Source organism: Thunnus thynnus, chromosome 14 (genome assembly GCF_963924715.1).
Source record: "Thunnus thynnus chromosome 14, fThuThy2.1, whole genome shotgun sequence".
In the NCBI taxonomy this organism is placed as follows: domain Eukaryota; kingdom Metazoa; phylum Chordata; class Actinopteri; order Scombriformes; family Scombridae; genus Thunnus; species Thunnus thynnus.
The window spans coordinates 30,330,292-30,356,348 of record NC_089530.1 but is presented as its reverse complement, the minus strand read 5'-3'; the positions used below and the strand labels follow the sequence as shown (position 1 = coordinate 30,356,348).

Genomic DNA, 26,057 nt, shown 5'->3' with positions numbered 1-26,057 from the left:
AATCTGCAAGGATTTTGATAATGAATGTGCTGCTTTTTCTCGTCTTAACAGTGCAGTGAATATAACGCTTTGGAGTTTTTGACTGTTGTTCCAACAAAACAAGACGTTTGATGATATTTCTACTTTTTTTCTCAAAAAATTCATTGATTATGTACAGAGTTATTAGTTGCAGCTGTATTTCAGGATATGATTGTAGCTTTAATATGAGAAGATAGCTTCGCACAGAGGTGCTGTGGCTTAGTTGGTTAAAGCGCCTGTCTAGTAAACAGGAGATCCTGGGTTCAAATCCCAGCAGTGCCTGCTTATTATCTTTCATGTTTAACCCACCACCAACACGCTTCTTTGTGATCCCTTAAAGGAGACCTAATTCCTGTTAATTCTTCACAATAAATTCGACTATTTAGTCATTTAAAAGCTTTTAATTTGAAGCAGTGAAGCAGGAAATGTTGGGTTTGCATCAGCAGTAACTTAACACGTGTCTGATACGACTGCCCCCCAGCAGACTTCCTGAATCTGACCATCTTAGTTTCAACTGAAGCAACAATACGGATTACAATCAAGATAAAACAAGACGTCTGATGACATTTTTACTTTTTTTCAACCAATTTATTGATTATGTAAAGAATTATTAGTTGCGGCCCTATTTCAATATATAACTGTAGCTTCAATATGAGAAAAACTGTGTACCAGAGGTGCTGTGGCTTAGTTGGTTAAAGCGCCTGTCTAGTAAACAGGAGATCCTGGGTTCAAATCCCAGCAGTGCCTCACACTGCAGAAACTGCTCTCAACTTACTCAAAGAGAACTTATCAGTATCGTTATATGAAACTACGTTCACAAAGTATCCTTTGTATGAGTGTGTTGCAAATAAATGATCACAGATCAACACCTACAGCACTCAACCTCTCATTGGTTATTTAAATCCATAGTGATTGGATCATTTCTAAAAACACTTGAAGCATCGACTACGCTGACAGACAATAAAAGAGAAGAATGAAGCACTGTATCATCACAGATTCCTTCACACCTGGAAATATGATGGTTTTTTCACTGTAGTGACGATGACACTCAGCTGGCTACATCTTGTCAGGTTTTCAGCTTATTAAACTTTGCCCCCCTGTCTCATAGAAGATAGTACTAAAATATGGAACTGTCACAGTTACAAAAAGAGAAGAAAGAGGAGGTTTACCCAAAGAAAGTAGCTCATTGACTTCAGCTGTTACGGCAGTGTTGCTTTTCTAGATTGATATTGAAAAACCTACATTTGACAGAGGTGCTGTGGCTTAGTGGTTAAAGCGCCTGTCTCGTAAACAGGAGATCCTGGGTTCAAATCCCAGCAGTGCCTTGATGTCATGGAAAACCCCAAAGCTGAGTGTTTGCTGTCTTTCACTGTTTCTGCACTTGAAGACATTTGGTTACACTGAAGCATTTCAGTCTCTAAAGGCCCAGACACACCAAACTGACATCAAAGAACTTGCAGTGATGAAGGCTGACTGTTACATTGCCTTTGTCTGGGCCAAGAAGTTACCCTTGAACAACAAACAGGCAACTAGCATATACGTTCTGATATTCACAGAAAAACTGGCCCAGGTCCTTCACATAGAAATCAGTCCGTGGAAGGTCTCAATCCATTCACTCATTGGCAATAAATAATCTTAATGTTAATTCCTTCATAATTCTTACATAAAGAACCTTTAATATAAGACCCTTCACCAGAGGCGCTGTGGCTTAGTTGGTTAAAGCACCTGTCTTGTAAACAGGAGATCCTGGGTTCAAATCCCAGCACTGCCAGATGGTTGTGGGTCACTTTCACAGTGATTACTGCCTGTGAGATATTATTTCTCCATCTTGTCTGGTGACTATTTTTAAAAAATATATTTATACCTCATTTTCAACCGAAGCAACAATATGGATCACAATTAAGACAATAAACATAAATTTATAATTTCAGCTCATAAATGTCTTCACCTCAGTGTGACGGCACCTTTAATATGAGAGGAGATGTCACCAGAGGTGCTGTGGCTTAGTTGGTCAAAGCGCCTGTCTAGTAAACAGGAGATCCTGGGTTCAAATCCCAGCAGTGCCTGCTTATTATCTCTCATGTTTAACCCACCAGCAAGACACTTCTTTTGTGTTCCCTTAAAGGGGACCTACTTCCTGTTAATTCTTCACAATAAAGTCGGTTATTTAGTCATTTAAAAGCTTTTAATGTGAAGCAGGAAATGTTGGGTTTGCATCAGCAGTAACTTAACACGTGTCTGATACGACTGCCCCCCAGCAGACTTCCTGAATCTGACCATCTTAGTTTCAACTGAAGCAACAATACGGATTACAATCAAGATAAAACAAGACGTCTGATGACATTTTTACTTTTTTTCAACCAATTTATTGATTATGTAAAGAATTATTAGTTGCGGCCCTATTTCAATATATAACTGTAGCTTTAATATGACAAAAACTGTGTACCAGAGGTGCTGTGGCTTAGTTGGTTAAAGCGCCTGTCTAGTAAACAGGAGATCCTGGGTTCAAATCCCAGCAGTGCCTCACACTGCAGAAACTACTCTCAACTTACTCAAAGAGAACTTATCAGTATCGTTATATGAAACTACGTTGACTAAGTATCCTTTGTATGAGTGTGTTGCAAATAAATGATCAACACCTACAGCACTCAACCTCTCATTGGTTATTTAAATCCATAGTGATTGGATCATTCCTAAAAACACTTGAAGCATCGACTACGCTGACAGACAATAAAAGAGAAGAATGAAGCACTGTATCATCACAGACTCCTTCACACCTGAAAATATGATGTTTTTTTCACTGTAGTGACGATGACACTCAGCTGGCTACACCTTTTCAGGTTTTCAGCTTATTAAACTTTGCCCCCCTGTCTCATAGAAGATAGTACTAAAATATGGAACTGTCCCTGTTACAAAAAGAGAAGAAAGAGGAGGTTTACCCAAAGAAAGTAGCTCATTGACTTCAGCTGTTACGGCAGTGTTGTTTTTGTAGATTGATATTGACAATCTATCATTTGACAGAGGTGCTGTGGCTTAGCACCTCTGTCAAACCCAGGATCTCCTTGTAAACAGGAGATCCTGGGTTCAAATCCCAGCAGTGCCTAGATGATGTTGTTCAGTTTGCATTTCATTAAAGGTTGGTTTGACTTTGCAATCAGAGGCTCCCGATGTGCCAGTGAAAGCCAACCCATAAAACTGTTTCTTTGCAATAGTCAACCACATAGACCTTACCCGACCTGCAAACCATCAACTTTTTTTTTTACCAACCAACTTTTTTTGTTGACGTTAATGGGAGAGAGGCAAGGTGCAAAAATGTCACATCCTTTGGATTTTCATGTAAAAACTGGCCCAGGTCCTTCACATAGAAATCAGTCCACAGGCTGTTACAGACAACCAAGAAAGCTGGAGAAGGTTTCAACCCGTTCACTCATTAGCAATAAAAAACAATTAATAAATATAAAGTGCGTCATAATTCTTACATATAGAACCTTTAATATGAGATAAGCTGTCAGGAGAGGCGCTGTGGCTTAGTGGTTAAAGCACCTGTCTCGTAAACAGGAGATCCTGGGTTCAAATCCCAGCAGTGCCTAGATGTCATGGAAAACCCTCATCCTGTGTGTTAGCTGTCTTTAAATTCCCCATGATTCACTGTTTCTGCACTTGGTTACACTGAAGCATTTCAGTCTCTAAAGGCCCAGACACACCAAACTGACATCAAAGAACTTGCGGTGATGAGGGCCGACTGTTCATTGCCTTTGTTTGGGCCAAAAACTTACCCTTGAACACACCACAAAGACTACAGACAAACAGCCAACTGGCATATATGTTCTGCACCTGCTTTAGAGTGAATAACTCAATATACACAGTAGACTGTGTTGGTCATTCAAAAAGGGAAACCAGAAGAACTTGGAATGCAGCGTTTGCTTAACATTTTGACTCCACTCTCGCTCACCACAGACAGTTTCATAATATAGCTACTAATTGAGAATATGTCTGATAAGAAGTTGCAAATGGCACTGGCTTTATCAGCCATTGCTTTTTTGGTTGTGGAAGAAGAAAGGTAAATCGTTTGCTTGCTTTCGTCGCTTCCTTTTCTCTTCTTGTTCACTGATTCATTAAGCTGAAAAGCCAACCAGAGTGATCTCTCTCACCGACGAGCTCTGCTGTCGATTCAAAATGCTCAATTGGCTGAAAAGCCACACTTGGTTTCACATATCAAATTCACATTAAACCTTGCTCTAAGACCTTTAACTTTTCACTTTTAATTAACATGTAAGATGAGACTCTCAAAGGCGCTGTGGCTTAGTTGGTTAAAGCGCCTGTCTAGTAAACAGGAAGTCCTGGGTTCAAATCCCAGCAGCGCCTGATTAACAGGAAAGTACTACAGGAAGATGTGTCTTCCCATTCAACTTAAATAAAGTCCTTTCCAGTGTTCTGAATCTTTATGAGATCACTTCGTTAAAGTACAGACACAAGAAGAAGAACAGAGATTCTGTAAGCCTTCTTACTGGTCTCACTGCAGTGACCAGTGTTCTGTTGGTTTTGGTAAATGTCTTGCTCAACAAAATTTTGAACAGCATCTAAGACAAGATCACGTGGTGCTGTGGCTTAGTGGTTAAAGCGCCTGTCTTGTGAACAGGAGATCCTGGATGCCAATCCCAGTAGTACCTGATGGTTGTGGGTTTACTTTTATATTGATTACCTTTCTCTAAGGCATAAGGTGTTTCTCCATCCTTTCTACTCGGATAGCACTGTTTTTGTTGTGCTGTTGTGTGGTTATGCCGGTCATTTGTTGACGTTAATGGGAGAGAGGCAAGGTGCAAAAATGTCACATCCTTTGGATTTTCATGTAAAAACTGGCCCAGGTCCTTCACATAGAAATAAGTCCACAGGCTGTTACAGACAACCAAGAAAGCTGGAGAAGGTTTCAACCCGTTCACTCAGTGGCAATAAAAAACAATTAATAAATATAAAGTGTTTCATAATTCTTATATATAGAACCTTTAATATGAGCTTATCTGTCAGGAGAGGCCCTGTGGCTTAGTGGTTAAAGCACCTGTCTCGTAAACAGGAGATCCTGGGTTCAAATCCCAGCAGTGCCTAGATGTCATGGAAAACCCTCATCCTGTGTGTTAGCTGTCTTTAAATTCCCCATGATTCACTGTTTCTGCACTTGAAGACATTTGGTTACACTGAAGCATTTCAGTCTCTAAAGGCCCAGACACACCAAACTGACATCAAAGAACTTGCAGTGATGAAGGCTGACTGTTACATTGCCTTTGTCTGGGCCAAGAAGTTACCCTTGAACAACAAACAGGCAACTAGCATATACGCTCTGATATTCACAGAAAAACTGGCCCAGGTCCTTCACATAGAAATCAGTCCACAGAAAGTCGCGGAAGGTCTCAATCCATTCACTCATTGGTAATAAAAAATGATTAATAAATGTAAATTCCTTCATAATTCTTACATATAGAACCTTTTATGAAAGATGTCACCAGAGGTGCTGTGGCTTAGTTGGTTAAAGCGCCTGTCTTGTAAACAGGAGATCCTGGGTTCAAATCCCAGCAGTGCCTAATGGTTGTGGGTTCACTTTCACAGTGATTACTGCCTGTGAGGTATTATTTTTCCATCTTGTCCCTGGAAACTTCCCTGGTGACTATTTTTAAAAAATATATTTATACCTCATTTTCAACCGAAGCAACAGTATGGATCACAATTAAGACAATAAACATAAATTTATCGTTCAGCTCATAAATGTCTTCGCCTCAGTGTGACGGCACCTTTAATATGAGAGGAGATGTCACCAGAGGTGCTGTGGCTTAGTTGGTCAAAGCGCCTGTCTAGTAAACAGGAGATCCTGGGTTCAAATCCCAGCAGTGCCTCATCATTTTGGGGTTCCTTTCATAGTGATTACCTTTCTTCTATTACTGTCTTTGAGGCATTATTTCTCCATAATATCCTGAGATACTTAGACTTGTTGAGTGATGTACAGCAAGTTGGTGAAGACTGTAGTGGGAATATTTTTAAGCCTCTGTAACTGCAGCAGAGGTGAAATGAACAATAAGAAGAGTTCTTACAGACTGAATTAACTTGGAAAATTTGTCTTTTTAATGTGGATCTGTGCAGGTGACTTTTAAAAGCCAGGATTCATCATTTAATTTCAATCAACACAAATATGTTGTTCGGGTGTAGATGAAGCTAAATATTTTAAATTTAAGGCTCAAAAAGAAGCATCTTCGTGGTGGATTAAACAGGCACTGGTGGGATTTGAACCCAGGATCTCCTGTTTACTAGACAGGCGCTTTAACCAACTAAGCCACAGCACCTCTGATAACAGTTTCTCTCATATTAAAGGTACAGTCTAGGGATGTCAGTTTTGGTTAACTGCAGTGCAGTAAATTTAATGTTTTGTAGTTTTGGACTGTTGTTCCAACAAAACGAGACACCTGATGACATTTTTATTTTTTTCAGAGAATTATTAATTATGAAAAGAATTATTAGTTGGATGTGATTTCAAGATATGATTGTAGTTTTAATGTGAGAGGAAGGTTTGTCACAGGTGCTGTGGCTTAGTTGGTTAAAGCCCCTGTCTTGTAAACAGGAGATCCTGGGTTCAAATCCCAGCAGTGCCTGATGCTTGTGGGGTTGATTTTACAGTGATTACCTTTCCATTGAGGCATTATTTCTCCATCTTATCCCGGGATACTTGTTTGGTGACCATTTTTCTTTAAAATATTTTTGCCTTATTTTCAACCGAAGAAACAATATGGATCAAAATCAAGACAATAAACATAAATTTATCATTTCAGCTCATAAATGTCTTCGCCTCAGTGTGACGGCACCTTTAATATGAGAGGAGATGTCACCAGAGGTGCTGTGGCTTAGTTGGTCAAAGCGCCTGTCTAGTAAACAGGAGATCCTGGGTTCAAATCCCAGCAGTGCCTGCTAATTATCTCTCATGTTTAATCCACCACCAAGACGCTTCTTTGTGATCCCTTGAAGGGGACCTACTTCCTGTTAATTCTTCACAATAAAGTCGGTTATTTAGTCATTTAAAAGCTTTTAATTTGAAGCAGTGAGGCAGAAAATGTTGGGTTTGCATCAGCAGTAACTTAACACATGTCTGATACGACTGCCCCCCAGCAGACTTCCTGAATCTGACCATCTTATTTTCAACTGAAGCAACAATACGGATTACAATCAAGACAAAACAAGACGTCTGATGACATTTTTATGTTTTTTCAACCAATTTATTGATTATGTAAGGAACTATTAGTTGCAGCCCTAGTTCAAGATGTAATTGTAGCTTTAATATGAGAAGACCAGTTTACCAGAGGTGCTGTGGCTTAGTTGGTTAAAGCGCCTGTCTAGTAAACAGGAGATCCTGGGTTCAAATCCCAGCAGTACCTGGAAGATGCTGTTCAGTAAAAGCAAATGTTGTATGAGACCTTCAACATTTCTGTTGCTGCAGCAAGTAGTTGATTAATTAATCAACAGAAAATCTTAATCTGCAAGGATTTTGATAATGAATGTGCTGCTTTTTCTCGTCTTAACAGTGCAGTGAATATAACGCTTTGGAGTTTTTTACTGTTGTTCCACCAAAACAAGACGTTTGATGATATTTTTACTTTTTTTTCTCAAAAAATTCATTGATTATGTACAGAGTTATTGTTACAGCTGTATTTCAGGATGTGATTGTAGCTTTAATATGAGAAGATAGCTTCTCACAGAGGTGCTGTGGCTTAGTTGGTTAAAGTGCCTGTCTTGTAAACAGGAGATCCTGGGTTCAATTCCCAGCAGTGCCTGGTTGCCATGGAAATCACTAAATCTTTATGTTTGTATGTTATTCAATCTGCCAGCTTCTGAAATGTGAGAATGTGCTGCCCTTTCATGTTTTAACAGTGCAGTAAATTTAATGTTTTGTAGTTGTAGACTGTTGTTCCAACAAAACAAGACACTGATGACATTCTTACTTTTTTTCAGACAATTAATTATGAAAAGAATTATTAGTTGCAGCCCTATTTCAGGATATGACTATAGCTTTCATATGAGAGGACATGATGAAAGACACTGTCGCCAGAGGTGCTGTGGCTTAGTTGGTCAAAGCGCCTGTCTAGTAAACAGGAGATCCTGGGTTCAAATCCCAGCAGTGCCTCATCACTTTGGGGTTCCTTTCATAGTGATTACCTTTCTTCTATTACTGTCTGTGAGGCATTATTTCTCCATAATATCCTGAGATACTTAGACTTGTTGAGTGATGTACAGCATGTTGGTGAAGACTGTAGTGGGAATATTTTTAAGCCTCTGTAACTGCAGCAGAGGTGAAATGAACAATAAGAAGAGTTCTTACAGACTGAATTAACTTGGAAAAATGTGTCTTTTTAATGTGGATCTGTGCAGGTGACTTTTAAAAGCCAGGATTCATCATTTAATTTCAATCAACACAAATATGTTGCTCCGGTGTAGATGAAGCTAAATATTTTAAATTTAAGGCTCAAAAAGAAGCATCTTCGTGGTGGATTAAACAGGCACTGCTGGGATTTGAACCCAGGATCTCCTGTTTACTAGACAGGCGCTTTAACCAACTAAGCCACAGCGCCTCTGATAACAGTTTCTCTCATATTAAAGGTACAGTCTAGGGATGTCAGTTTTGGTTAACTGCAGTGCAGTAAATTTAATGTTTTGTAGTTTTGGACTGTTGCTCCAACAAAACGAGACACCTGATGACATTTTTATTTTTTTTCAGAGAATTATTAATTATGAAAAGAATTATTAGTTGGATATGATTTCAAGATATAATTGTAGTTTTAATGTGAGAGGAAGTTTTGTCACAGGTGCTGTGGCTTAGTTGGTCAAAGCGCCTGTCTTGTAAACAGGAGATCCTGGATTCAAATCCCAGCAGTGCCTGCTTATTATCTCTCATGTTTAACCCACCTCCAATACACGTCCCTTAAAGGGGACCTATTTCCTGTTAATTCTTCACAATAAAGTCGGTTATTTAGTCATTTAAAAGCTTTTAATTTGAAGCAGTGAAGCAGGAAATGTTGGGTTTGCATCAGCAGTAACTTAACACATGTCTGATACGACTGCCCCCCAGCAGGCTTCCTGAATCTGACCATCTTATTTTCAACTGAAGCAACAATACAGATTACAATCAAGATAAAACAAGACGTCTGATGACATTTTTACTTTTTTTCAACCAGTTTATTGGTTATGTAAAGAATTATTAGTTGCAGCCCCGTTTCAAGATGTAACTGTAGCTTTAATATGAGAAGACCAGTTTACCAGAGGTGCTGTGGCTTAGTTGGTTAAAGCGCCTGTCTAGTAAACAGGAGATCCTGGGTTCAAATCCCAGCAGTACCTGGAAGATGCTGTTCAGTAAAAGCAAATGTTGTATGAGACCTTCAACATTTTTGTTGCTGCAGCAAGTAGTTGATTAATTAATCAACAGAAAATCTTAATCTGCAAGGATTTTGATAATGAATGTGCTGCTTTTTCTCGTCTTAACAGTGCAGTGAATATAACGCTTTGGAGTTTTTGACTGTTGTTCCAACAAAACAAGACGTTTGATGATATTTTTACTTTTTTTTCTCAAAAAATTCATTGATTATGTACAGAGTTATTAGTTGCAGCTGTATTTCAGGATATGATTGTAGCTTTAATATGAGAAGATAGCTTCTCACAGTGGTGCTGTGGCTTAGTTGGTTAAAGCGCCTGTCTAGTAAACAGGAGATCCTGAGTTCAAATCCCAGCAGTGCCTCACACTGCAGAAACTACTCTCAACTTACTCAAAGAGAACTTATCAGTATCGTTATATGAAGCTATGTTCACTAAGTATCCTTTGCATGAGTGTGTTGCAAATAAATGATCACAGATCAGCACTCAACCTCTCATTGGTTATTTAAATCCATAGTGATTGGATCGTTTCTAAAAACACTTGAAGCATCGACTACGCTGACAGACAATAAAAGAGAAGAATGAAGCACTGACATATCATCACAGATTCCTTCACACCTGAAAATATGATGGCTTTTTCACTGTAGTGACGATGACACTCAGCTGGCTACATCTTGTCAGGTTTTCAGCTTATTAAACTTTGCCCCCCTGTCTCATAGAAGATAGTACTAAAATATAGAACTGTCACAGTTACAAAAAGAGAAGAAAGAGGAGGTTTACCCAAAGAAAGTAGCTCATTGACTTCAGCTGTTACGGCAGTGTTGCTTTTGTAGATTGATATTGACAATCTATCATTTGACAGAGGTGCTGTGGCTTAGTGGTTAAAGCGCCTGTCTCGTAAACAGGAGATCCTGGGTTCAAATCCCAGCAGTGCCTTGATGATGCTGTTCAGTTTGTATTTCGTTAAAGGTTGGTTTGACTTTGCAATCAAAATGTTCTATCACACATACAGAGGCTCCCGATGTGCCAGTGAAAGCCAACCCATAAAAATGTTATTTTGCGATAGTCAACCACCTAAACCTTACCTGACCTGCAAACCATCAACTTTTTTTTACCAACCATTTTTACTAAACCCCAGTAGGTTCAGTGAGCTGTGGTCGGCGAGCAACACGCTGCAGTTTTGGTGTGAAATGTGTGCTTATTACCACCTTTTGACGACCAACAGAAAGAACGAAAGGGGTAAGCTCTGTTCTCCTATCGTTTTGGAGCTTGTTTTCTGCTCCTTTGTTGAGGAAATAATGTTGTTTAGCTGTGTGTGTACTCGGGAGTGGGTGACTTGTCATTGCAGGGTGTTTTGTTGTGAACTGTGTAGTGGTTGTCAGAGGCAGCTAGCTGTCTCATTAGCTGGAGAGCTAATATCTGCAGGGTGTTTCTACTCAGATAGCACCGTTTTTGTTGTGCTGTTGTGTGGTTATGCTGGTCGTTTCTGAATGTTAATGGGTAAGAGGCAAGGCATTCGAGAACGCTCAAAAACGTCACATCCTTTGGATTTTCATAGAAAAACCGACCTAGGTCCTTCACATAGAAATCAGTCCACAGACTGTTACAGACAACTGAGAAAGTCGAGGAAGGTCTCAACCCATTCACTCATTGGCAATAAAAAACGATTCATAAATGTAAATTCCTTCATAATTCTTACACAAAGAACCTTTAATATGAGAAAAGATGTTATTAGAGGCGCTGTGGCTTAGTTGGTTAAAGCGCCTGTCTTGTAAACAGGAGATCCTGGGTTCAAATCCCAGCAGCGCCTGATTAACAGGAAAGTACTACAGGAAGATGTGTCTTCCAATTCAACTTAAATGAAGTCCTTTCCAGTGTTCTGAATCTTTATGAGATCACTTCGTTAAAGTACAGACACAAGAAGAAGAACAGAGATTCTGTAAGCCTTCTTACTGGTCTCACTGCAGTGACCAGTGTTCTGTTGGTTTTGGTAAATGTCTTGCTCAACAAAATTTTGAACAGCATCTAACACAAGATCACGTGGTGCTGTGGCTTAGTGGTTAAAGCGCCTGTTTTGTGAACAGGAGATCCTGGATGCCAATCCCAGTAGTACCTGATGGTTGTGGGTTTACTTTTATATTGATTACCTTTCTCTAAGGCATAAGGTGTTTCTCCATCCTTTCTACTCGGATAGCACCGTTTTTGTTGTGTGATTATGCCGGTCATTTGTTGACGTTAATGGGAGAGAGGCAAGGTGCAAAAATATCACATCCTTTGGATTTTCATGTAAAAACTGGCCCAGGTCCTTCACATAGAAATCAGTCCACAGGCTGTTACAGACAACCAAGAAAGCTGGAGAAGGTTTCAACCCGTTCACTCATTGGCAATAAAAAACAATTAATAAATATAAAGTGCGTCATAATTCTTACATATAGAACCTTTAATATGAGATAAGATGTCACGAGAGGCGCTGTGGCTTAGTGGTTAAAGCACCTGTCTCGTAAACAGGAGATCCTGGGTTCAAATCCCAGCAGTGCCTAGATGTCATGGAAAACCCTCATCCTGTGTGTTAGCTGTCTTTAAATTCCCCATGATTCACTGTTTCCGCACTTGGTTACACTGAAGCATTTCAGTCTCTAAAGGCCCAGACACACCAAACTGACATCAAAGAACTTGCGGTGATGAGGGCGGACTGCTCATTGCCTTTGTCTGGGCCAAAAACTTACCCTTGAACACACCACAAAGACTACAGACAAACAGCCAACTGGCATATATGTTCTGCACCTGCTTTAGAGTGAATAACTCAATATGCACAGTAGACTGTGTTGGTCATTCAAAAAGGGAAACCAGAAGAACTTGGAATGCAGCGTTTGCTTAACATTTTGACTCAACTCTCGCTCACCACAGACAGTTTCATAATATAGCTACTAATTGAGAATATGTCTGATAAGAAGTTGCAAATGGCACTGGCTTTATCAGCCATTGCTTTTTTGGTTGTGGAAGAAGAAAGGTAAATCGTTTGCTTGCTTTCGTCGCTTCCTTTTCTCTTCTTGTTCACTGATTCATTAAGCTGAAAAGCCAACCAGAGTGATCTCTCTCACCGACGAGCTCTGCTGTCGATTCAAAATGCTCAATTGGCTGAAAAGCCACACTTGGTTTCACATATCAAATTCACATTAAACCTTGCTTTAAGACCTTTAACGTTTCACTTTTAATTAACATGTAAGATTAGACTCTCAAAGGCGCTGTGGCTTAGTTGGTTAAAGCCCCTGTCTAGTAAACAGGAGGTCCTGGGTTCAAATCCCAGCAGTGCCTAGAAGATGCTGTTCAGTCTGTATTTCATTAGTGGTTGGTCTGACTTTGAAATCAAGATGTTCTATCAGTTATGCAGAGTGAGAACCAACCCATAAAAATGTCTTTTGCGTTAGTCAACCACCCAAACCTGACCTGCAAACCGTCAACTTTTTTTTTTTTACCAGCCGTGTTTACTAAACCCCGGTAGGTTCAGTGAGCTGTGGTTGGCGAGCAAGACGCTGCAGTTTTGGTGTGAAATGTGTGCTTATTACCACCTTTTGACGACCAACAGAAAGAACGAAGGGGGTAAGCTATGTTCTGCTCTCACTCTGGAGCTTGTTTTCTGCTCCTTTGTTAAGGAAATAATGTTGTTTAGCTGTGTGTGTTCGGGAGTGGGTGACTTGTCATTGCAGGGTGTTTTGTTGTGAACTGTGTAGTGGTTGTCAGAGGCAGCTAGCTGTCTCATTAACTGGAGAGCTAATATCTGCAGGGTGTTTCTACTCGGATAGCGCCATTTTTGTTGTGCTGTTGTGTGGTTATGCCGGTCATTTGTTGATGTTAATAGGAGAGAGGCAAGGCACTCGGGAACGCTCAAAAACGTCACATCCTTTGGATTTTCATGGTAAAACTGGCCCGGGTCCTTCACATAGAAATCAGTCCACAGGCTGTTACAGATAACCAAGAAAGCTGGGGAAGGTCTCAACCCGTTCACTCACTGGCAATAAAAAACAATTAATAAATATAAAGTGCGTCATAATTCTTACATATAGAACCTTTAATGTGAGAGAAGCTGTTACAACAGGCGCTGTGGCTTAGTTGGTGAAAGCGCCTGTCTTGTAAACAGGAGATCCTGGGTTCAAATCCCAGCAGTGCCTGATGGTTGTGGGGTTATTTTCTCAGTGATTATCTTTTCATTGAGGCATTATTTCTCCATCTTATCCTGGGATACTTGCTTGGTGACCATTTTTCTTTAAAATATTTTTGCCTGATTTTCAACTGAAGCAACAATATGGATCAATATCAAGACAATAAACATAACTTTATCATTTCAGCTCATAAATGTCTTCACCTCAGTGTGACGGCACCTTTAATATGAGAAGAGATGTCACCAGAGGCGCTGTGGCTTAGTTGGTCAAAGCGCCTGTCTAGTAAACAGGAGATCCTGGGTTCAAATCCCAGCAGTGCCTAATGGTTGAAGGGTTACTTACACAGTGATTAACTTTGTATTGCTGTCTTAAGATGCTTAGAAATATTCCCACTACAGTTTTCGTCAACATGCTGTACAATGTTCAACAAGTCTAAAGACAGTAGCTGCAAAAGGGAAAAGTGAAACTGTGTCTTATGGGTTAAAACATCTGCCTTGTAAACAGGAGATTCTGTGTTCAATCCCGCCAAAACACTGAACCTGTATATTAGCTGTCTCTAAATTTCCCATGGGCCACTGTTTCTGCACTTAAAGACACTCCATTACGCACATCAAAGCGTTTCAGTCTCTAAGACCATTAACATTTCACTTTTAATTGACATCTTTTAATTGACTGCAGCTTTAATATGACAGATCTCCTTTCTCAGAGGTGCTGTAAACAGGAGATCCTGGGTTCAAATCCCAGCAGTGCCTGATGATTGTGGGGTTACTTTCAAAGTGATTACCTGTCTATTACTGCCTTTGAGGAAATATTTCTCCATCTTATCCTGGGATACATGCTTGGCGACCATTTTTCTTTAAAATATTTTTTATTTATTTTTGACAACATGGACAACAATATTGATCACAATCAAGACAATAAACTTGACTTTTATCATTTCAGTTCATACATGTCTTTGCCTTAGTATGACTGCACCTTTATTACGAGAAAAGCTGTTACCAGAGGCGCTGTGGCTTAGCTGGTTAAAGTGCCTGTCTAGTAAACAGGAGATCCTGGGTTCAAATCCCAGCAGTGCCTGATTAACAGGGAAATTATCTCCTAGAAACCACAGGAACATGTGTCTTCGAATTCAACTTTAGCACTTTCAAACCCACTTATTGCTCTCACTACAGTGATCATTATCATCCTGTTTTTGGTAAATGTTTTGCTCAACAAAAGATTACCAAAGGTGCTGTGGCTTAGTGGTTAAAGCACCTGTCTTGTAAACTGGAGATCCTGGGTTCAAGTCCCAGCAGTGCCAGTGATTATTGTTACATTAAGAAACTAGAAGAAAATCAGTAGTTTGGATTCAAAGAAAGCAAATGTTGCATGAGACCTTCCACATTTCTGTAATTGCAACAACTAGTTGATTAATTGATCGACAGAAAATTAATCTACAAGCATTTTGATAATCATTCAATCATTTTAATTCCAAATATTCTCTTGTTTAACCTTCTTAAATGTGAGAATGTGCTGTTTTCTCTTGTCTTAACAGTGCAGTGAATTTTAACATTTTGTAGTTTTGGACTGTTGTTCCAACAAAACAAGACACTGATGACATTCTTACTTTTTTCAGACAATTAATTATGAAAAGAATTATTAGTTGCAGCCCTATTTCAGGATATGATTGTAGTTTTAATGTCAGAGGAAGTTTTGCCACAGGCGCTGTGGCTTAGTTGGTCAAAGTGCCTGTCTTGTAAACAGGAGATCCTGGGTTCAAATCCCAGCAGTGCCTAATGGTTGTAGGGTTACTTACACAGTGATTAACTTTGTGTTAATGTCTTAAAATCCTGAGAAATATTCCCACTACAGTTTTCATCAACATGCTGTACATTGTTCAACAAGTCTCAAGACAGTATAGCTGCAAAAGGGAAAAGTGACACGGTGTCTTATGGGTTAAAACATCTGCCTTGTAAACAGGACTTTCTGTGTTCAATGCCTGATAAACAGGGAAATCATCTCCTGGAAAGATGTGTCTTCAAATTGAATGTAAACATAATTCTTTCCACTATCCTAAAACTATGTGAGTCCACTTCATGAAAGTACAGACAGAAGAAGAAAAGCAGAGACTCTGTAAACTTTCTTATTGGTCTCACTGCAGCGATAAGTATCATCTTGGTTTTGGTAAATGTCTTGCTCAATGAACCTATGAACAACATCTAGAACCAGAGGAAGAGGTGCTGTGGCTTAGTTGGTTAAAGCGCCTTTCTTGTAAACAGGAGATCCTGGGTTCAAATCCCAGCAGTGCCTGGATGTCATAGAAAACCCTAAACCTGTATATTAGCTTTCTTTAAATTCCCCTTGATTCACTGTTTCTACTGTGATGGCCTGACATTGGCCAACGGTTGGTGTGTCATGGCCTTAAGAATCCTAAATCTCTATAATCTTTCAATCTCCCATTATTCATTATTTCTGCACTTGAAGACACTTGTTTGCACATATCAAATGCACACTGATCCTTACTCTAAGACCCCTAACATTTCACTTTTAATTGACATCTCAGATGTGACTGCAGGTTTAATATGACAGATCTTAGTTTCAGAGGCGCTGTGGCTTAGTTGGTTAAAGCGCCTGTCTAGTAAACAGGAGATCCTGGGTTCAAATCCCAGCAGTGCCTGGAAGATGCTGTTCAGCAACTGTTTCTCATTACACTAAGAATCTTGAAGAACAGATCACATTCCTTGCTTGTAATCTTCGATCTATTTGGAAATGTGCTAAAGTCACTCCACTTCATAGAGAAGGAGATCCACTAGATCTGAATACTTATCGACCAATTTCTGTCACTTGTATTATATCTAAAATATTTTAAAAGTTAATTTTAATCAATCATATCAGTACACTAAACTAACAATATTTTATCCCCATTTCGGTCTGGTCTTCATTCTCACTTTTCCACCACTGTGGCCAACGATGTATTATCATCTTCAGACAAAGGTCAGTTCACAGGGGCAATTTTTATTGATTTAACCAAGGTTTCCGATTTAGTTGACCATTATCGTCTTTTTGATGAACTTTAGGCTATTGGTGTCTCTCAACAGGCATTATTTTGGTTTAATTCTTACCTTTATAACTGTTGTCAGTGTGTTTCTTTTCATCACAATAAATCAGATTATTTAACTGTTGAAAAGGGTGTACCACAAGGATCTATCTTAGGACCTTTACTTGTCTCTATTTTTATTAATGATCTTCCTAATATTTGTTTTGTTCGATTATATGCAGATGACACAGTTATATATACATCTGACTCTGATATAACTAGAATTCAAAGCTCTCTGCAATCAGAATTTTCTTCTGTTCAAAAATGTTCTTTAACAACAATCTCATATTTAAAAAGCAGAAGTCTTACAGCATGTCATTTGGTACAAGTTATATTCTTAATCATTCACTTGCTGAGTCAGCTATTAATCTTACTGATGGGTCTCCACTTATTAAAGTTGATAAATTCAAATACTTTGGACCTTGGATTGATTCTGAATTTTCATATTGATTTTATTAGAAATAAAATAAATGCTAGTCTCAGAATACTGTATCAGTCAATTAATTGTTTTACTCTCCAAATGTTGTTTACAATAATATTTGTAGATTTGTTCTGAGGTGTCCTTACCGCATGCATCATTGTTTGATGTATGACACACTGAACTGACTACCACCTCACTCTAGGAGACATTTTCATTGGTTGCTCTTTGTTTTCAAATGTGTTTACTTTAACTATCCTTTATACTTAAATCAGCTTTTGGTTCCATTGGGTTCATTATATTCACTTAGACGCACTCAACAACCTTTTTTATGTGCCTAGAATCTCAAGAGAAATCGGGAGATGTGCTTTTAAGTTTAAAGCACCATCATATTGGAATAATTCGCCTAACTCTCTCAGATAAATTACTTCATTCCATGACTTCAAGACTTCGTTGCTTTTCCACCTTAAAACTACCTGTTCTTGTTTTTGATTGCATGTACTTTCATTTCTACTCATAAGTAGCCTTTATACTTTGACATAATGTTATTTGATCTATTCATTTATTTTATTTCTTGTTCATCCTCTGTACAGATGACTCATGTAACAAATGTAGCGGGTGGGGGTTTAGGATGGTGGGAGAGCCCTGATGTGTATGTCCATGTTATTATGTTGATTGAAAATGAGGTGGTACATCTCAAGGGGGTTATCCTCTATTTAAATTTTGAGAGAATAAAAATATGACTGTACCTTTAATATGAGAAATCATGCTAGTAGAGGTGCTTTGGCTTAGTTGGTTAAAGTGCCTGTCTAGTAAACAGGAGGTCCTGGGTTCAAATCCCAGCAGTACCTGATGGTTGTGGAGATTCCTTACTGAAATTATAGTTTCCGTGTGCCTGGAAGATGCTGTTCAGAGAGTGTTGCGGTGGTTGTAGGGTTGCTTTCATTTCATTTTGATTACTCTTCTACTCTCTTCAGAGGCTTAATAATATTCCAACTACACTTGTCACCAACATGTTGTACATTGCTCAGCAAGTGTTAAGACAGCAGCTGCAGGAGAGACAAGTGAATTGGGATTTAGTGCTTAAATCAGCCCTTCTGTAAACAGGAGTTCGTCGGTTCAAGTCCCTGATTAACAGGGAAATTATCTTCTAGAAACTACAGGAAGATGTGTCTTCAAATTCAACTCCAGCAAAATGCTTTCCAGTATCCTGAAACTCTATGAGTCCACTTCATGAAAGTACAGACAAGAGAAGAAAAGCAGAGACTCTGTAAACCTTCTTATTGGTCTCACTGCAGCAACCAGTGTTGCTTTTGGTAAATGTCTTGCTCAACAAAACTTTGAACAACATCACAAGCAAGAACAAGAGGTGCTGTGGCTTAGTTGTTAAAGAGCCTGTCTTGTAAACTGGAGATCCTGGGTTCAAGTCCCAGCAGTACCTGGAAGATGCTGTTTTTCATTACAGTAGGAAACTATCTGGTTTGACTCAAACAAGATCAAAATGTTCTATATGTAGGAATCAGGATTTCCCCCCACCTCACTGCCATAAGTGTGTTCGTTCACACACAGAAGCTCCTGTTGTGCTGGTGAGAGCCAATCTGCAACTGCCCAACATGCAAAACTATGTGTTAGTCAATCAACCAAACTGCCGACTGTTCTTTACCAACAGTGTTAACTAAACACTGGTAGGCTCAGGGAGCTGTGGCTGGGCAGCAACGCGCTGTGGCTGAGATCCTGGGTTCAAATCCCAGCAGTACCTGGTGGTCATGGAAAACCCTAAACCTCTATATGACTTGTCTTTTGTTCAATTTCCCATGATTCACTGTTTCTGCATTTGAAGACACTTGGTTGCAAAAATCAAATTCATACAGAAGCATTTCAGTCTCTAAGACTTTAAATGTTTTGCTTTTAATTAATATCTCAGATGTGACTACAGCTTTAATATGACATCTCATGTTCTCAGAGGCGCTGTGGCTTAGTTGGTTAAAGCGCCTGTCTTGTAAACAGGAGATCCTGGGTTCAAATCCCAGCAGTGCCTGATTAAATGGAAAATCATCTCATAGAAGCTAAAGAAAGATGTGTCATCAAGTTCATCTTAAGCATGTAAACCTTGGTCTCAAATCCCAGCAGTGCCTGATTAAGAGGAAAATCATGCTCTCTGTCTGCAAATCTAGTTTTCTGAAGGCTTGTGTAATGTTTTTTTCTGCCACTGAGGAAATGAATTCATGACGAGTGAAAACGAGCCCAAAGCGTCTTCTGACGTCTCTACTGCAGAAACGGAATATGTCAAGCTGCCAAATACCACTGTGACATATGATAAGGAGCTCAAAAAGACAAACAGGCAGTCAATTACAAGGCTCAAGAGCCTGGTAGGAGAGTGTTTTACAATGTAATGATACTATGATGTTAGTTATATTCAATATTTATTTTTGCAGAAACAATTGTTGGAAGAGGAGGAGTCATCTTTTAATCAGGGTAGCTTCATATTTACTGTAAAGTATTTCATAATTTTAAGTTAAGACATAGGTCTCTTTAGTTTCTATGAGATTATTTCCCTGTTAATGAGGCACTGCTGGGATTTGAACCCAGGATCTCCTGTTTACTAGACAGGCGCTTTAACCAACTAAGCCACAGCGCCTCTGTTAACAGTTTAGGGATGTCAGTTTTGGTTAACTGCAGTGCAGTAAATTTGATATTTTGTAGTTTTGGACTGTTGTTCCAACAAAACAAGACACCTGATGACATTTTTACTTTTTTCAGACAATTATTGGTTATGAAAAGAATTATTATTATTATTATTATATTATTATTATTATTTTTCAGGATATGACTGTAGTTTTAATACTAGAGGACAGTTTAACAGCGGTGCTGTGGCTTAGTTGGTTAAAGCGCCTGTCTTGTAAACAGGAGATCCTGGGTTCAAATCCCAGCAGTGCCTAATTACCAGGGAAATAATCTCATAGAAACTAAATAAAGATGTGTCATCAAGTTCATATTAAGCATCTAAACCTTGGTCTCACAGAAGCAATCATTATCATGTTGGTTTTAGTAAATGTCTTGCTCAAAAAGGTTTGAACAGCATCTAATGCCAGAGAAAGTGGTGCTGTAGCTTAGTGGTTAAAGAGCGTGCCTTGTAAACAGGACATCCTTGGTTCAAATCCCAACAGTACCTAAAGGTTCTAGTGTTAAATTTTACAGTGATTACTTTTTTCTGTGGCATTATTTCTCGATCTTATCCCGTGACACTTGTTTGGTGACCATTTTTCTTTAAAATATTTTGTGCCTTATTTTCAACTGAAGCAACAATATGGATCACAATCAAGACAATAAACATAAATTTATCATTTCAGACCTTAAATGTCTTTGCCTCAGTATGACTGCACCTTTAATATGAGAGAATATGTTACAAGAGGCGCTGTGGCTTAGTGGTTAAAGCGCCTGTCTCGTAAACAGGAGATCCGGGGTTCAAATCCTCGCAGTGCCTGGTTAATAGGGAAAGGAAGACTACTGTAAAGTGTCTGCCACAGAAGCAATAAATTCATGACGAGTGAAAGTGAGTTCAAAGTGTCTTCTGATGTCTCTACTGCAGAAACTGAATATGTCAAGCTGCCAAATACCACTGTGACACATGATAAGGAGCTCAACAAGACAAACAGGCACTTGCATAAATGTTAACTGCCGGAGAAAACAATTCTTGACTGCCTTCAAGAGGCTGGTAGGAGAACTTGTGAGTATACAACCATACTATGAAGTAAGTTATGTTAGTTCAATGTTTATTTCCCCAGAAACAGTTGTTGGAGGAGGAAGAGGAGTTGCCCTTTAATCAGAATCACCTCACATTTACTGGAAAGCATTTTACTCAAGTAGAGACACATGTTTTTGTACTTTGGAGGAGACAATTTCTCTGTTAATCAGAGACTACTGGGATTTGAACCCAGAACCTCTAGTTTAGAGTTCAGAAGTTTTAACCACTAAGCCACAGCATCACATTTCCCTTCTTAAGCTTCTGTCGTAAGACTTATTGAGTGATGTACAGCATGTTGGTGAAGACTTGTGGGAATATTTTTAAGCCTCTGTAACTGCAGCAGAGGTGAAATGAACAATAAGAGGAGTTCTTACAGTCTGAATTAACTTGGAAAATGTGTCTTTTTAATGTGGATCTGTGCAGGTGACTTTTAAAAGCCAGGATTCATCATTTAATTTCAGTCAAAACAAATATGTTGCTCGGGTGTAGATGAAGCTAAATATTTTAAATTAAAGGGTCACAAAGAAGCATCTTGGTGGTGGATTAAACATGAGGGATAATAATGAGGCACTGCTGGGATTTGAACCCAGGATCTCCTGTTTACTAGACAGGCGCTTTAACCAACTAAGCCACAGCGCCTCTGATAACAGTTTCTTGCTCCCTCTCTCATATGAAGGGTGCAGTCTAGGGAGTCAGTTTTGGTTAACTACAGTGCAGTAAATTTGATATTTTGTAATTTTGGACTGTTGTTCCAACAAAACAAGACACCTGATGACATTTTTACTTTTTTCAGACAATTATTGGTTATGAAAAGAATTATTAGCTGCATTCATTTTTCAGGATATGACTGTAGTTTTAATACAAGAGGACAGTTTAACAGGGGCGCTTAGTTGGTTAAAGTGCCTGTCTTGTAAACAGGAGATCCTGGGTTCAAATCCCAGTAGTGTCTGATGGTTGTAGGGTTGCTTTCACAGTGATTACCCTTCTACTGTATTCATAGGCTAGGAGAGAAAATTGAGATTTAGTGGTTAACAGCTGTTTTGTAAACAGGAGTTTGTTGTTTCAAATCCCTGCAGGCCCTGATTAACAGGGAAATTATCTTCTGTAAACCTTCGTATTGGTCTCACTGCAGCGACCAGTATCATGTTGGTTTTGGTAAATGTCTTACTCAACAAAATTTTGAACAACATCTAGCGTAAGAACAAGAGGTGCTTTGGCTTAGTGGTTAAAGCGCCTGTCTTGTAAACAGGAGATCCTGGGTTCAAGTCCCAGCAGTACCTAGAAGATGCTGGTACATTACAGAAGGAAACTATCTGGTTTGACTCAAACAAGATCAAAATGTTCTATATGTAGGAATCAGGATTCTACTGCCGTAGGTGTGTTCATTAACACACAGAGGCTCCTGTTATGCTGATGCAGTGGTGAGAGCCAATCTGCAACTGCCCAAAACACCAAACTATGTGTCAAATCCCAGCAGTACTTGGTTGTCATGGAAAACCCTAAACCTCTATTTGACTTGTCTTTTGTTCAATTTCCCATGATTCACTGTTTCTGCACTTGAAGACACTCGGTTGCAAAAATCAAATTCACATGGAAGCGTTTCAGTCTCTAAGACTTTAAAGTTTTGCTTTTAATTAACATCTCAGATGTGACTGCAGCCTTAATATGACAACTCACATTCTCAGAGGTGCTGTGGCTTAGTTGGTCAAAGTTCCTGTCTTGTAAAAAGGAGATCCTGGGAGGAAAAGGAGGAATCCCAACAGTGCCTGGAAGATGCTGTTCATTCTGTATTTCATTACAGTAAGAAACTATTTGGTTTGATTGACAGAAAATCAGCATTTTGGATCCAGTGAAAGCAAATGTAGCATGAGATCTTCAGCTTTTCCTCATGTTAACTCACCTCGAGTTCTGGACTGTTGTTCCAACAAAACAAAATGTCTGATGACATTTTTTTTAAATGTGTTTTTAAGTGTATTTTATGAAAAGAATTATTAGTTACAGCCTTATTTCAGGATATGACTGTAGCTTTAATATGAGAGGACAGCTTCTCAAAGAGGTGCTGTGGCTTAGGGGTTAAAGCGCCTGTCTTGTAAACAGGAGATCCTGGGTTCAAATCCCAGCAGTGCCTTGAAGATGCTATTGATCTATTGCAAGCATTTTGGACCTCTTTGCACCTTGCATTATAATGCATTTTGGGTAATTGGATTCCACTCGGATAGTGCTTGACCACATGAAAGTACAGGTATAAATTTACCCCCAAACTGCCAACTTTTTTTACCAACAGCACAGATTTTGTTGTGGAGAGTGCTGGTCATTTGTTGACGTTAGCGGGAGAGAGGCAAGGCACTCAGGAACCTGCAAAAATGTTGCATCCTTCTTGTGGAAAAACTGGCCCGGGTCCTTCACATAGAAATTAGTCCACAGGCTGTTACAGACAACTGAGAATGTCACTTACTGGCCACAGATTGCAGAAACTACTTTCAACTTACTCAAAGAGAACTTCTCACTATCATTATATGAAAGTGTATTCAGTAAGTATCCTTTGTATGAATGTGTTTATTAACTATTCTCTCATATGTAAATGATCACAGAGCAACACCTACAGCACTGCAGCAGAAACTCAACCTCTCATTGGTTATTTAAATCCACACTGATTGGATCGTTTCTAAAAACACTTATGAAACAAATATGGAACCGTCATAGTTACAAGAAGAGAGGAAAGAGGAGATTTACTCAAAGGAAGTAGCTCATGGATTTCAGCTGTTACGGCAGTGTTGCTTTTGTAGATTGATATTGAAAGATTAGCATTTAACAGAGGTGCTGTGGCTTAGTTGGTTAAAGCGCCTGTCTCATAAACAGGAGATCCTGTGTTCAAATCCGAGCAGTGCCTGGATGTCATAGAAAACTCTCATCCTGTGTGTTAGCTGTCTTTAAATTTCCCATGATTCACTGTTTCTGCACTTGAAGACGCTTGGTTACACTGAAGCATTTCAGTCTCTAAAGGCCCAGACACACCAAACCGACATCAAAGAACTTGCAGTGATGAAAGTTGACTGTTACATCGCCTTTGTCTGGGCCAAAAAGTTACCTTTGAACACACCACAAACACTACAGCCAACTGGCATATACTTTCTGCACCTGCTTTAGAGTGAATAACTCAATATACACAGTAGACTGTGTTGGTCATTCAAAAAGGGAAACCAGAAGAACTGGGAATGCAGCGTTTGCTTAACATTTTGACTCAACTCTCGCTCACCACAGACAATTTCATAATATAGCTACTAATTGAGAATATGTCTGATAAGAAGTTGCAAATGGCACTGGCTTTATCAGCCATTGCTTTTTTGGTTGTGGAAGAAGAAAGGTAAATCGTTTGCTTGCTTTCGTCGCTTCCTTTTCTCTTCTTGTTCACTGATTCATTAAGCTGAAAAGCCAACCAGAGTGATCTCTCTCACCGACGAGCTCTGCTGTCGATTCAAAATGCTCAATTGGCTGAAAAGCCACAGACAGGGGTCTCACTAGTGCCAATGGTGCGGGACACACTGCAAAAACCAGGGCCACAGACGCTCACCGATGGCCCGACATTGGCCGACGATCGGTGTGTCACGGCCTTAAGAACCCTAAACCTGTATAATCTTTTAATCTCGGTTTCACATATCAAATTCACACTAAACCTTGCTCTAAGACCTTTAACATTTCACTTTTAATTAACATCTAAGATGTAACTGCAGCTTTAATATAACACATTCTCAGAGGCGCTGTGGCTTAGTTGGTTAAAGCGCCTGTCTTGTAAACAGGAGATCCTGGGTTCAAATCCCAGCAGTGCCTGATGGTTGTGGGGTTACTTTCAAAGTGATTAGCTTTCTACTACTGTCTTTGAGGCATTATTTCACCATCTTTTTCCGGAATATCTTCGCCTTGGTGTGACTGCACTAGGGACACCCACGTTAAACCATTATTTAGCTGCCAATAATATTTTTGACTGGTTACACATGACGGTCTATAGGTTAATTTGCATACACACTCCACTAACAACCGGTCAATTACGTGTTCACAATGTCAGATATTCTTTCTGAGTGGATAAAGTACCAGTGGAAAACTGATTTCTACACATAGTGTTGCATTATGGGTTGTTTGTAGCATTAATGTTGCTAGGCTAGTGAGTGTCTTAAAGTCTGTTTCTAGTGAGCGTGTTAGAGTCAGTCAGCACTAAAAGAGTTTGGTTAGTCCAGTTTAACCTGCAGGAGTTTCTGAAGGCTCATGTAATGTGTTTTTCTGCTACGGAGGAAATAAATTCATGACGAGTGAAAACGAGTCCAAAGCGTCTTCTGACGTCGCTACTGCAGGAACTGAATATGTCAAGCTGCCAAATACCACTGTTACTGATGATAAGGAGCTCAACAAGACAAACAGACAGTTGCATAAATGCTAACTGCCTGAGAAAATAACTGTTGACTGCCTTCAAGAGCCTGGTAGGAGAATGTGTGAGTATATAACTATACTATGATTTAAGGTATATTCACATAGTAACATTTATTTTTCCAAAAGCACCTATTGGAAGGGTCATCGTTTAATCAGGGTCACCTTATATTTACTGGAAGATATTTTGTTATTTTAAGTAGAGACATAATTTCCCTGTTAATTAGTTACTGCTGGGATTTGAACCCAGGATCTTTTATTTACAAGAGAGACGCTTTGACCAACTAATCCACAGCTTTACTTTACTCTCCTTCAGCTTCTGTCTTTAGACATGTTGAGTGATGTACAGCATGTTGGTGAAGACTGTAGTGGGAATATTTTTAAGCCTCTGTAACTGCAGCAGAGGTGAAATGAACAATAAGAAGAGTTCTTACAGACTGAAATAACTTGGAAAAAATTGTCTTTTTAATGTGGATCTGTGCAGGTGACTTTTAAAAGCCAGGATTCATCATTTAATTTCAATCAACACAAATATGTTGCTCGGATGTAGATGAAGCTAAATAAATTTTAAGTTAAAGTGTCACAAAGAAGCATCTTGGTGGTGGCTTAATCATCATCAGGCACAGCTGGGATGTGAACCCAGGATCTCCTGTTTACTAGACAGGCACTTTAACCACCTAAGCCACAGCACCTGTGATAACAGTTTCTCTTATATTAAAGGTGCAGTCTAGTGATGTCAGTTTTGGTTAATTTCAGTGCAGTAGATTTAATGTTTTGTAGTTTTGGACTGTTGTTCCAACAAAACAAGACACTTGATGACAT

General features: G+C 39.2%; 1 protein-coding gene and 43 non-coding genes across 57 annotated transcripts in view; 38 read left to right on the top strand and 6 right to left on the bottom strand.

Moving 5' to 3' along the window:
- LOC137197482 (LIM domain-binding protein 3-like) overlaps positions 1 to 26,057 on the bottom strand; it is a 101,701-nt gene that overhangs the window by 45,170 nt on the left and 30,474 nt on the right. The window lies entirely within an intron of this gene.
- trnat-agu (transfer RNA threonine (anticodon AGU)) lies at positions 227 to 300 on the top strand. Its single transcript has one exon. It is a non-coding gene; the product is annotated as a tRNA-Thr (tRNA).
- Positions 692 to 765, top strand: trnat-agu (transfer RNA threonine (anticodon AGU)). The gene has a single exon. It is a non-coding gene; the product is annotated as a tRNA-Thr (tRNA).
- Positions 1,271 to 1,343, top strand: trnat-cgu (transfer RNA threonine (anticodon CGU)). Its single transcript has one exon. It is a non-coding gene; the product is annotated as a tRNA-Thr (tRNA).
- trnat-ugu (transfer RNA threonine (anticodon UGU)) lies at positions 1,716 to 1,789 on the top strand. Its single transcript has one exon. It is a non-coding gene; the product is annotated as a tRNA-Thr (tRNA).
- Positions 2,011 to 2,084, top strand: trnat-agu (transfer RNA threonine (anticodon AGU)). Its single transcript has one exon. It is a non-coding gene; the product is annotated as a tRNA-Thr (tRNA).
- Positions 2,469 to 2,542, top strand: trnat-agu (transfer RNA threonine (anticodon AGU)). The gene has a single exon. It is a non-coding gene; the product is annotated as a tRNA-Thr (tRNA).
- Positions 3,535 to 3,607, top strand: trnat-cgu (transfer RNA threonine (anticodon CGU)). Its single transcript has one exon. It is a non-coding gene; the product is annotated as a tRNA-Thr (tRNA).
- On the top strand, positions 4,310 to 4,383 carry trnat-agu (transfer RNA threonine (anticodon AGU)). The gene has a single exon. It is a non-coding gene; the product is annotated as a tRNA-Thr (tRNA).
- trnat-cgu (transfer RNA threonine (anticodon CGU)) lies at positions 5,048 to 5,120 on the top strand. The gene has a single exon. It is a non-coding gene; the product is annotated as a tRNA-Thr (tRNA).
- On the top strand, positions 5,521 to 5,594 carry trnat-ugu (transfer RNA threonine (anticodon UGU)). Its single transcript has one exon. It is a non-coding gene; the product is annotated as a tRNA-Thr (tRNA).
- trnat-agu (transfer RNA threonine (anticodon AGU)) lies at positions 5,830 to 5,903 on the top strand. The gene has a single exon. It is a non-coding gene; the product is annotated as a tRNA-Thr (tRNA).
- Positions 6,274 to 6,347, bottom strand: trnat-agu (transfer RNA threonine (anticodon AGU)). Its single transcript has one exon. It is a non-coding gene; the product is annotated as a tRNA-Thr (tRNA).
- On the top strand, positions 6,580 to 6,653 carry trnat-ugu (transfer RNA threonine (anticodon UGU)). The gene has a single exon. It is a non-coding gene; the product is annotated as a tRNA-Thr (tRNA).
- trnat-agu (transfer RNA threonine (anticodon AGU)) lies at positions 6,892 to 6,965 on the top strand. Its single transcript has one exon. It is a non-coding gene; the product is annotated as a tRNA-Thr (tRNA).
- On the top strand, positions 7,357 to 7,430 carry trnat-agu (transfer RNA threonine (anticodon AGU)). Its single transcript has one exon. It is a non-coding gene; the product is annotated as a tRNA-Thr (tRNA).
- trnat-ugu (transfer RNA threonine (anticodon UGU)) lies at positions 7,753 to 7,826 on the top strand. The gene has a single exon. It is a non-coding gene; the product is annotated as a tRNA-Thr (tRNA).
- On the top strand, positions 8,103 to 8,176 carry trnat-agu (transfer RNA threonine (anticodon AGU)). Its single transcript has one exon. It is a non-coding gene; the product is annotated as a tRNA-Thr (tRNA).
- trnat-agu (transfer RNA threonine (anticodon AGU)) lies at positions 8,548 to 8,621 on the bottom strand. Its single transcript has one exon. It is a non-coding gene; the product is annotated as a tRNA-Thr (tRNA).
- trnat-ugu (transfer RNA threonine (anticodon UGU)) lies at positions 8,855 to 8,928 on the top strand. The gene has a single exon. It is a non-coding gene; the product is annotated as a tRNA-Thr (tRNA).
- On the top strand, positions 9,311 to 9,384 carry trnat-agu (transfer RNA threonine (anticodon AGU)). Its single transcript has one exon. It is a non-coding gene; the product is annotated as a tRNA-Thr (tRNA).
- On the top strand, positions 9,708 to 9,781 carry trnat-agu (transfer RNA threonine (anticodon AGU)). Its single transcript has one exon. It is a non-coding gene; the product is annotated as a tRNA-Thr (tRNA).
- trnat-cgu (transfer RNA threonine (anticodon CGU)) lies at positions 10,281 to 10,353 on the top strand. Its single transcript has one exon. It is a non-coding gene; the product is annotated as a tRNA-Thr (tRNA).
- trnat-ugu (transfer RNA threonine (anticodon UGU)) lies at positions 11,154 to 11,227 on the top strand. Its single transcript has one exon. It is a non-coding gene; the product is annotated as a tRNA-Thr (tRNA).
- Positions 11,884 to 11,956, top strand: trnat-cgu (transfer RNA threonine (anticodon CGU)). The gene has a single exon. It is a non-coding gene; the product is annotated as a tRNA-Thr (tRNA).
- Positions 12,659 to 12,732, top strand: trnat-agu (transfer RNA threonine (anticodon AGU)). Its single transcript has one exon. It is a non-coding gene; the product is annotated as a tRNA-Thr (tRNA).
- Positions 13,513 to 13,586, top strand: trnat-ugu (transfer RNA threonine (anticodon UGU)). Its single transcript has one exon. It is a non-coding gene; the product is annotated as a tRNA-Thr (tRNA).
- trnat-agu (transfer RNA threonine (anticodon AGU)) lies at positions 13,825 to 13,898 on the top strand. The gene has a single exon. It is a non-coding gene; the product is annotated as a tRNA-Thr (tRNA).
- On the top strand, positions 14,581 to 14,654 carry trnat-agu (transfer RNA threonine (anticodon AGU)). The gene has a single exon. It is a non-coding gene; the product is annotated as a tRNA-Thr (tRNA).
- On the top strand, positions 14,805 to 14,877 carry trnat-ugu (transfer RNA threonine (anticodon UGU)). The gene has a single exon. It is a non-coding gene; the product is annotated as a tRNA-Thr (tRNA).
- Positions 15,278 to 15,351, top strand: trnat-ugu (transfer RNA threonine (anticodon UGU)). Its single transcript has one exon. It is a non-coding gene; the product is annotated as a tRNA-Thr (tRNA).
- On the top strand, positions 15,793 to 15,866 carry trnat-ugu (transfer RNA threonine (anticodon UGU)). The gene has a single exon. It is a non-coding gene; the product is annotated as a tRNA-Thr (tRNA).
- Positions 16,160 to 16,233, top strand: trnat-agu (transfer RNA threonine (anticodon AGU)). The gene has a single exon. It is a non-coding gene; the product is annotated as a tRNA-Thr (tRNA).
- On the top strand, positions 17,849 to 17,922 carry trnat-agu (transfer RNA threonine (anticodon AGU)). Its single transcript has one exon. It is a non-coding gene; the product is annotated as a tRNA-Thr (tRNA).
- trnat-ugu (transfer RNA threonine (anticodon UGU)) lies at positions 18,440 to 18,512 on the top strand. Its single transcript has one exon. It is a non-coding gene; the product is annotated as a tRNA-Thr (tRNA).
- On the top strand, positions 19,036 to 19,109 carry trnat-ugu (transfer RNA threonine (anticodon UGU)). Its single transcript has one exon. It is a non-coding gene; the product is annotated as a tRNA-Thr (tRNA).
- Positions 19,636 to 19,709, bottom strand: trnat-agu (transfer RNA threonine (anticodon AGU)). Its single transcript has one exon. It is a non-coding gene; the product is annotated as a tRNA-Thr (tRNA).
- trnat-ugu (transfer RNA threonine (anticodon UGU)) lies at positions 19,936 to 20,009 on the top strand. Its single transcript has one exon. It is a non-coding gene; the product is annotated as a tRNA-Thr (tRNA).
- trnat-cgu (transfer RNA threonine (anticodon CGU)) lies at positions 20,483 to 20,555 on the top strand. The gene has a single exon. It is a non-coding gene; the product is annotated as a tRNA-Thr (tRNA).
- On the bottom strand, positions 21,382 to 21,455 carry trnat-agu (transfer RNA threonine (anticodon AGU)). Its single transcript has one exon. It is a non-coding gene; the product is annotated as a tRNA-Thr (tRNA).
- trnat-ugu (transfer RNA threonine (anticodon UGU)) lies at positions 22,024 to 22,096 on the top strand. Its single transcript has one exon. It is a non-coding gene; the product is annotated as a tRNA-Thr (tRNA).
- On the top strand, positions 22,872 to 22,944 carry trnat-ugu (transfer RNA threonine (anticodon UGU)). Its single transcript has one exon. It is a non-coding gene; the product is annotated as a tRNA-Thr (tRNA).
- trnat-ugu (transfer RNA threonine (anticodon UGU)) lies at positions 24,571 to 24,644 on the top strand. The gene has a single exon. It is a non-coding gene; the product is annotated as a tRNA-Thr (tRNA).
- Positions 25,854 to 25,927, bottom strand: trnat-agu (transfer RNA threonine (anticodon AGU)). Its single transcript has one exon. It is a non-coding gene; the product is annotated as a tRNA-Thr (tRNA).